This window comes from Peromyscus eremicus, chromosome 15 (assembly GCF_949786415.1).
Source record: "Peromyscus eremicus chromosome 15, PerEre_H2_v1, whole genome shotgun sequence".
In the NCBI taxonomy this organism is placed as follows: Eukaryota; Metazoa; Chordata; class Mammalia; order Rodentia; family Cricetidae; genus Peromyscus; species Peromyscus eremicus.
The window spans coordinates 46,146,838-46,156,719 of record NC_081431.1 but is presented as its reverse complement, the minus strand read 5'-3'; the positions used below and the strand labels follow the sequence as shown (position 1 = coordinate 46,156,719).

At 35.9% G+C, this 9,882-nt stretch overlaps 1 pseudogene; it reads right to left on the bottom strand.

Moving 5' to 3' along the window:
* Positions 1-261: 261 nt before the first annotated feature.
* On the bottom strand, positions 262-367 carry LOC131925893 (U6atac minor spliceosomal RNA; annotated as a pseudogene).
* Between the last annotated feature and the right edge of the window lie 9,515 nt (positions 368-9,882).

The following is a 9,882-nucleotide window of genomic DNA, read 5'->3' as shown; positions in this document are numbered from 1 at the left end:
GGTTACAGGGCTAGGATCATAAAGAATTGACCGATTTAGAATTTGAGATGCAGAAACATATTTTACTCATTCAATTGATTTTGAGAAGTCACAACCTGGGTTCTGGTTTTGCAGATGACATATTCAGAAAAGTCACACCCAACAATACCATGAAGGAATCTGTAGGGAAACCACATGCCATGGTCCATGCTTCCTCCACAATGCTATGTGAAAACAAGAATCCAGAGAACTGTCTTCACTGGTAACTTGTCTGCATGTCCTAAATATATGAGAATATGATTATTTAAACCTATGCATGTTGTTAGGCCTAAGGGCCTTTCCATCCCTGTCAAGAGGGGCACTACCTTTCTCTTCTTTTACCAGGTAACTTGTGTGTATATTATAACTTCCAGTTTAATGATTTTATGAGATTTTTGGGTAAGCAAATGAGTGGGTCTCTGCTTCTTGTGCCTTGTGTTGTGTTCTGTTCCTTTGGTTGGTTTGTCTTGTCCAACTTTGCTGCAATAGCTTTTGTTTTATCTTATTGTATTTTATCTTGTTAAATTTTAAGAAATAAATGAATGAAAACCTAGATACTAGGAAAAAGTTAACAGCTGAACTGTCATTTATGCATGATGGAAGAAAACATCAGTTTTCTACAGTGACGTGAGACTGGGTATATCAATCACTCCAGGAAAGGCCTCATGTTCAGGAGTAGTAGAACAACAAACATACAATGGACGTCATGATTTATTTGTGTGCTTTTATTTGGTGATAGTTTGCTGGATTCTTGTTTCCTTTTCTTTTGGGTGGTGGTTTGTTTGTTTGTTTGTTTGTTTGTTTGGCTTTGGGGGTTTTGTTGTTATACTGAGTTTTTTGTTTGCTTCTTGAGAAAGAGCTTAAAGTTGGGTGAGTATGAATGAAGGAAGGATCTGAAAGGACTCAAGGAAGGGGAAATGTGATCAAAATATATTTAAAGTAAAAATTTGAGTTAGTAAAAATTATTAGAAAGTAAATTTATTTTTAGTCTAGAGTAAAAAAGAGAGGAAGATTCTGGGTTTTTTTTTTTTACACATAAAAGAATATTTACAGGATTTATGTAAGATTATTGCATAAAGAGAGAAAAATTGATTTATTTGAAATTTAAGTATGCTCAATAGCCAAAACTGTTTCATTCACACTAATAAGACTTAGAAAACTGAAATAAATTGTCAAAACTTTCTAATGAGGGCCTATTCAAGACAAAAATAAGAAATGTACCTGCATGGCTGTTGGGCTGACCGACAGGTAGGGCGGAGGCAGGACCGGTCCAGCAGGTCTCTCCCTGGGGCTGAGTGGGATGGTGAGTGTAGACGGCCCAGACAACCCTGTCCACTGGAGAGAAGCACACTGTGCCGGGGAGTCTTGTCAAACGAGTAACTCATTTTATTGCATCAGGAGTGGACTTATATAGGCTGAGTTGACGAAGGATATGGTGAGGATAGTGGGCCAATGAGATGATGCTTTCTCAGCAGTTACTAGGCGGAGGTGATTCTAGGTCGGGTTGAGCTGAGTCACTCATATGCGGAAGTCATGTCCGAAAATAGGTCACCAAACTCGAGCTAGACTCAGGAAGTTATACTGGGCCTCACGCCTGGGCCTTATGAGGCCCAACACATGGCTTCAAGCCCTTTCAGTTTCAAGGCTACTGTATACTATAGTTACTAGCTATGCATGTACCATATATGGATAGCACCACATCAACCTCAGCATCAATTAATTATTTTCTTTTATATAGTTTTTGGTACACATGTAATTTTACCATCTATTAAAACAAAGACATATTGAAGACTAATCAAATGATGATTTATTTTTACAGTAAGAAATCATGTCTGAGTATTTGATAGTGAAAGACAAGACAAATCTTGGAGACTGACTATCATCCACTCTAGCCAAAAGAGTGAGCTGGAGGTTCAAGGAGAGACCCAGGACTCAGTCTAAAAATATAAGTGACAAACAGAAGGGAAGACATTGGATGTATGGTCAATGCTTTTATTCCTAAACATAAAGTACATGCCATATGGAGACCGAGTTACCAAAAGATGTACTAAAACTCTCCAGAGATGTAACAGCAAAATCTTAGTTGTTGCTTGTATAAGGCTATTTATTGAAATATTATCTGTCATAATAAAAAATAAAATAAAAGCATCACAAATTTTTTCAATATAGTACAATATAATACAGTTAAATTATATTACATGCACACAATGGCATACTAATTATAAAACTGTGAAAAAGAATGAGGAGGCCCTCTGTATGCTAATATATATATATATATATATATATATATATATATATATATATAATCTATTGTCAATAAAAAAAAGAAAGGAAAAGAATATAGGTATATATTTACTATCATTGATGAAGGTGGACTCAGTAACCCCAGAGGAGGAAAAGAGTTCTAAAAGCAGACATAAGTAAAAATCCCACTTTTTCTCATGGTCAGGAGTCCTGTATAAATACTAAGCTAATGGATATAATATATATGCAGAGGACCTAAGGCAGACCCATGTGGGCCCTATGCTTGCTCCTTCAGTCTCTGTGAGCTCATTGTGCCTGCTTAGTTGACTTAGAAGGGCTTGTTCTCCTGCTGTCCTCTGGCTCCTCGTACACTCTTTCTACCTCCGATTTCATGGGATTCTCTGAGCTCTGAGGCAATGAATTTCATGCATACCACCAATTTAGACTTTCTCTCGTCATAATGTCTACTTGTGGGTCTCTGAACCTGCTCCTATCAGATGCTGGAGGAAGTCTCACTTTGATGATTGGATAAGGTACTGATCAATTAGTATAGGAGAATCTCACTAGGAATTTTTTTTAATTTTATTTTACATCCATTCTGCAATGTTTGGTTTTGCCCTAGATCTCTGGTCTTCCTAGTTTCTGGTCCTTAGTTATCCCAGCAGTTTGGGGTATGGGTTCCACTATTCCCCCACATTCTGTGCCACCATTGTTCTAGCATATTTTGCAGGCTGGACACATTGTAGGTCAAAGGTTTTGTGGCTGAGTTTTGTATATTTCTCTTTCAGTTGCCTGAAGAGTACCTTTCCAACCAAACACCCTAAAACATAGGGGTGAGGACTCCATGCAGGCATCAGCTCAACTTCTCATGTTCAAAGAACTGTGTGTATTTTGTCTTCCAATTGGGCTGTCACTTCAAGCGACACACTCTCACACTGTCTAATTGGGCTGGGACTTCAAGTCAATCACAGTGATCAACATGTCTGTTTTTGTGCCTATAACCTGTGTTTTTTATTACTATAGCTCTATAGTACAACTTGAAATTAGAGATGGTGATATCTCCCATAGTTCTTTTATTTTCAGGGTTCTTTTAGCTTTCCTGCTTGTTTTATTTTGTTCTGTCTTTTGGTTTTTATTTTGTTTTTGTTATTGAGAAACATCCATTCAAGATTGGTATAGATTATTTGTGGGATTTTTATTAAGATTGCATTGAATCTGTGTAGATTACTTTTGGTGGGATAGTTATTTTTTTCTATGTTAATCGTACTGATCAACAAGCATGGGAAAACTTTCCATCTTCTGATATCGCTTCAATTTCCTTCTCGAAAGACTTGAAGTTTTTGTTATACAAGTATTTCACTTGCTTCATTACAGTTACCCCCAAGATATTTTAAGCTATTTTAGGCTGCTATGAAAAATGTTCTTTCCCTGATATCTTTCTCTGAATGTTATTTGCATATAGGAGGACTATTAATTTTTTTTAAGTTAATCTTATATCTAGCCATTTTGCTCAAAGTTTTTATCAGCTGTGGGAGTTTTCTAATGGAATTTTTAGGGTCACTTATTTTATACATACTATCATATCATCTCTAAATGATAATAGTTTGTCTATCTTGTTTTCTCAATGAATCAAGTCATTGTTTCATTGATTCTTTGTATTGTTCTCTCTTTTTTTTAGATTTTATTGTTTCAGTTGTCAGTTTATTTCATCTGCTCCTTTTGGGTGTGATTGCTTCTTTTGGTTCTGAAACGTTTTTGCGCTGTTAAGTTGCTAGTATCTAATATATATATATATATATATATATATATATATATATATATATATATTTATGTAGGCACTTAGGTCTATGAACTTTTCTCTTAGTACCAGTTTCATTGTGTCCCATAAGTTTGGGTGTGCTCTGTGTTTATTTTCATTGCATTCAGGAAAGTCATTATTCTTTTTTTTTACTTCTGTTCTGACCCATTTTTTCCTTTAGTAGACAGTTGTTAATTTTTCCCGAGTTTATAGGCTTCCTATTATTTCTGTTGTTGTTGATATCCAGCTTTAATCATTGGTGGTCTGAGAGGATGCAGGGAAATATCTTAATTTTCTTGTATGTGTTGAAACTTGTTTTGAGCCCAAACATGTAGAAAATTTTGGAGAAATTTCCATGAAATGTTGAAGTTATATTCTTTTGTTTTTGCATAAAATTTAATTTATATATGTTAGGTCCATTTGGTTTATAATGTCTGATAGTGTCAATACTTCTGTTTAGTTTCTGTCACGAAGACATATCCATTGGTAAGAGTGGAGTAATTACATCACCCACATTAGTGAATGAGTATGTGTATCAGTGTACAGTGTATCAGTGATTTTAGGTGCAGTATTTTTTTTCTTTTACCAACTTGGGTTCCCTTTGTTTGGGAAAGAGATGCTTAGAATTGAAATGTCATCTTGTAGATTTTTTCTTTGGTGAGTATGCAGTGTTCTTCTCTAACTCCCTTGATTAGCTTTGACATGAAGTCTATTTTTTTTTCTTTTGTTGATTAAGGAGTTTTTTTATTCATTTTACATACCAACCACAAAACTCCTCTATTCCCTCCTTCCCCCACCCCTCCAGCCTTTCCCACCCAGCAATGCCCCCATCCCCCCCCCCCCGCTTTTTTAAGCTGTTAAAATAGCTATACAAGGTTGCTTCTTAGGTCCCTTTGTTTGGAATGTATTTTTCCAAGCTTTAAAACCCTGAGGTAATGACTATCTTGATGTTGAGGTATGTTTCTTTGATGTAGTAGGACAGACCCGTTTATGCACCCATTCTGCTAACCTGAGTCTTTTTATTGAGCATTGAGACCATTTATATTGGGAGATATAAATGAACAATGATTGGTAATTCCTATCATTTTGTTGTTAGTGGGCAGTGTTATATGTATGTAATTCCTTTCTTTTGATTTTCCTAGTGTGAGATTATTTATTCACTGAATTTTCATAGATGTAGTTAACCTCCTTATGTTGGAGTTGTCCTTTATTCCTTTAGCACTTTCTGTTAGGCTGGACTTATAGACAGATATTGTTTAAACTGGACTTTATCATTAAATATAGTACTTTCTACATCTATGGTTATTTAAAGTTTTTTTTTTTTTTTTTTTTTTTTGCTAGGTAGAGTAGTCTGGGTTGGCATCTGTGTGTCTCAGAGTTTTCAGCACATCTGTCCAGACCCTTCCAGCTTTTAAAGTCTCCAGTCAGAAGTATAACTTTAATAGGTCTGTCTGTAGATGTTATTTGGTCTTTGTCCCTTGCAGGGTACACAATTCTTTCTTTGTTCTGTATGTTTTTTGTTTTTATTATTTCATGCTGAGGGGACTTTTTTCTGATGAAATCTGGTTGATGTTCTGTATGTTTCTTGTACCTTCATAGGCATCTCCTTTGTGTTAGAAAAAATTTCTTCTACAATTTTGGTAAAAACATTTTCTTACCCATTGAACTGGAAATATTCTTCTTCTTCTGTACCCATCATTCCTAGTTTTGGTCTTTCCATAGTGTCCCAGTTTTTCTGGTACTTTGTGTCAGGAGTTGTTTAGATCTAACATTTTCTTTGACCTATATATTCATTTCTTCTATTGTATCTTCAACACCTTAGATTCCCTTCGATCTCTTGTATTCTGCTTCCGAAACTTGCCTCTTTAGTTCCTGTTCAAATTCTTAATTTTATTTCCAGAATTCTCTGCTTTTGTTTGCTTTACTGCTTCTATTTCCACCCATTTTCAGGTGTTGAACAGCTTTGTTTCCTTGAACTGCTTGTTTGTGTGGTCTTGTCTTTCTTAAAGGGGTTCATTCATTTCATAAAATCGTTTGTGTTTTCCTCAAGGAATTTATGTGTTTCCTCTTTAAGGTTCTGTATTATCTTTATATAGTTGGTTTTAAGGTCTGTTACTTATGCTTCAGATATGTTGGAGTATTAAGGACCTGATATGTGATAAGAGTGTCTTTTTGTATGCTGTGAAAGTATGTTGCTCTGATTGGTTGATAAATGAAGCTGTTTGGCCAATGGTGAGGCAGAATAAGGTTAGGCAGGACATTCTAACTAGAGAGGAGGAAGGAGAAAGGCAGAATAGAGAGACACTGCCAACCGCTGCCATGAGAATCAAGATGTAAAGATACTCATAAGCCACGGGCCACATGGCAAGGTATAGATTTATAGAAATGAGTTAATTTAAGATGTAAGATCTAGCTAGCAAAAAGTCTGAATCATTAGGCCAAACAGTTTTAATTAACATAAGCATCTGTGTGTTTACTTGGGGGGTGCGAGTAGAAGAGATTTGTTCAGACTGCCTGCCGGCTGGGACACAGGAAATTTTCCAGCTACAGATATGGTAGGATGGCTAGGCTCCAGTGCAGTCATATTGTCTTGGCTGTTGTTAATTGCATTTTCATGTTTGCATCTAGGCATCTGGGTTTTAGGTGGTTATAAGTCTAGGTACTGATTTCTAGATTTGTCTTTTTTTGCATGGGTGCTTTTTTCCTGTGTTTCTGTTTCCTCTTTGGATTTTTGGAGAGTGTGATATATGTGTGTTAACTATTCTACTGGCTGGTTCTTACCAACCCAGGATATTCCTAGCCTAATATCAACCCTCATCAAATAAATTTTCCTTTAAAGCAATGGAAACTGTGGCAGTTAGAATGTAATTGGTCCCTATAATTCCATAATCTTATAATCTCATAGGCAGTGGCACTATTAGGAGGTGTGGCTTTATTAGAGTGGGTATGGCCTTGTTGGAAGAAATGTGGCATTGTGGGAGCAGGCTTTTAGGCTTCATACACTAGGATACCGCCCAGTGTGCCAGTTCATTTTCTGTTGCCTACAAAATGTAGCAGTCTCAGCCCAGGCACTATCTCTGCCTACACATAGCCACACTCCTTGCCATGACGATAATTGACTGAACCTCTGAAACTCTAAATAAGCTACCTCAATTACATATTTTCTTTGTAAGAGGTGCCATGGTCAGGGTGTCTATTCACAGCAATAGTAAACCCTAACTAAGACAGAGGCTATTACCAAAACCTATATAAAAGGGACATCAGTTGTACTATTTGATAGATAGTTGTTACTAGGTAACCTGTGACTTCTACTCAGTACCTGTCACTAGCAAATTCTCGAAACTAGGAATTCGATATTTCAGGCTAAAGTGAGCAAAACAGGTACTATCTTCTCAATACTCTTGTCCTCTAATTGTTTAAGTGGATACTAATCCAGCTACAGCCATGAAAAAAATTTACTGATGCAATGAAAATTATCAACAGCATTTTATTTTCCTTTTAACAATAATACAGAATAAACTAGGGAACTGGAAATGTAAAACAAGTACTGTACAACAGAATTATTTCACAAACCACACAACAGGTGGATTTAAAAACAGCAAGATTTTGTGTATAAGTTTTATAAGATTAATGAATCTTTAAATTTGAAGAACAAGTCAGAGTTATGAACAAAGAAAAGTGCTAATCACAAAAGCAAAGAGATAGAAAGTATGAATATGATGTGGCTGATTGTTATTGGATTTGAAATAAAGAAAATGATCTGATGTCATAGAGGATTCATAGCTTCTGAAAGGGAAAAGAAAAAATATCACTCCTAGCCGACATCAAGAAATGAAATGGAGACTAGACCTCTTCAATTGAATAGTACTTAACTCAGCACACAATCTAATAAAATGGGAATAGACTCCCACACTTACTAGTAACTGTTCCATCACTGTTGATACTTCCTGTGAATCAGGAAACTCCTCCAAGCCTACTTGGGTTGTGACTATAAGTGTGATTTTCATAGATGATTAATAATCTATATTTCTTAATTATATTTTACATTTTAAATGAATTGCATAAACATCGTGCCTTAAACAAGAGTAGAAATATATATATATACAGTATAACAAAATTAACTTTAAATTTGTATCAATAAATTAAAATCTATAGCAATGCATAATATTTCAAACAAGTTGTTGCTTTTTTTTTTTTTTTTTTTTTTTTTTGGTTTTTCGAGACAGGGTTTCTCTGTGTAGCTTTGCGCCTCTCCTGGAACTCACTTGGTAGCCCAGGCTGGCCTCGAACTCACAGAGATCTGCCTGGCTCTGCTTCCTAAGTGCTGGGATTAAAGGCGTGTGCCACCACCGCCCGGTGAGTTGTTGCTTTTTAAAAGTAGATTCAATCTACTCTTTTATCCTGTCATATCTATATCCTACATTTCTATATCATGTATTTGTATGTGTGTGTTCACCATTGTAATGACCAGATTTCAAGTGAATATCTTTTCCCAGATTTGCTTCAGCATTCCCACAAGACACCATTCAGTACAGCCATGCAGTGCTCCAGGTCCATTTCCTGGAATGCATGGTGGTGACTGTGTGCTATGTTTTCACCACGGGCTTCGCTCCCAGGAAGCTGTTTCACACACATTCAATCCATATCAAATTACACTCGATTGTAAGACTGCTAAGATGTTCCTTGTTCTCTACTGAAGAAGTATATCCATGCTTTCATTCAGATTTTTATAACCTAGGTCTTTCAGCCTAATCAAATTGTACTCGGAAATTCTTAAACTATTTTATGGTAGTGTAGTTGACTTCCATGTATTTTAGACCATTATGTGCAGATGTAACCAGGCCTAGAATTGGCTTTATGTATATAAGGAAAGTATGAATCTGAGATCAGGAAGCTAATTTAAAAAATGTCTTATGGGACAAATGATTAAAGGTAAATATTATTTGTTCTACTTAGAATTTTAAAGTTCTTTGTAACAATAAAACAATTCTCCACTACAGCTGTTTTGAAATTACCAGTAGTTGGTAGTCATTACAAGTAAAACACGGATGTAATAAAAAATCAGTAAGACCAAAAGATTCTTCCAAAATCATCAAATTATAATTTGTCTATTAGCAGAATAATATTTTCATAAAGAAAAGTTATATATTCTACAAATAAACAAATAGTGTATGCTTTGATTTTTATCTTTTTTCCTCAGATTTTCTCAGTAATAATATAGATATTCTCCCCCTTGATTCTTTTCCTTACTTCCTCCTTCAAATTTATTTAATATTATTGAAAATAGACTCTTCTATTAGGTTCAGTGTGATTGGATTTATGTTGAGGTCTTTGATCAACTTGAACTTGAGTTTTTTGCAGGGTGATAGAAAGGATCTATTTGCATTCTTCTACATGCCAACATCCAGTTATGCCAGCACCATTTGTTGAGGATGCTTTTTTTCTCCATTGTACAATTTTGGCTTCTTTATCAAAAATCATAGATGTGTGGATTTACTGGGGGCAGGGGAAGGGAGTTGAGGGGAGGGGGTAGGAGATGGGAACATAAGAGTTTCCAATGTTCGAGTTGTGGGAGGTTCGGAGAGAGAGAGCAATGAAAAAGACATCTTAATAGAGAGGGCCATTAGGGTGTTATGGAGAAACTTGGTGCCAGGGAAAATCCCAGGAATCCACAAGGCTGACCCCAGCTAAGACTCTTAGCAATAGTGGAGAGGGTGCCTGAACTCGCCTTCTTCTGCAATCAGATTAGTGAGTAACCTAATTGTGATCACCCAACCTTCATCGAGTAACAGATGGAAGCAGATGCAGAGATCCTCAGCCAA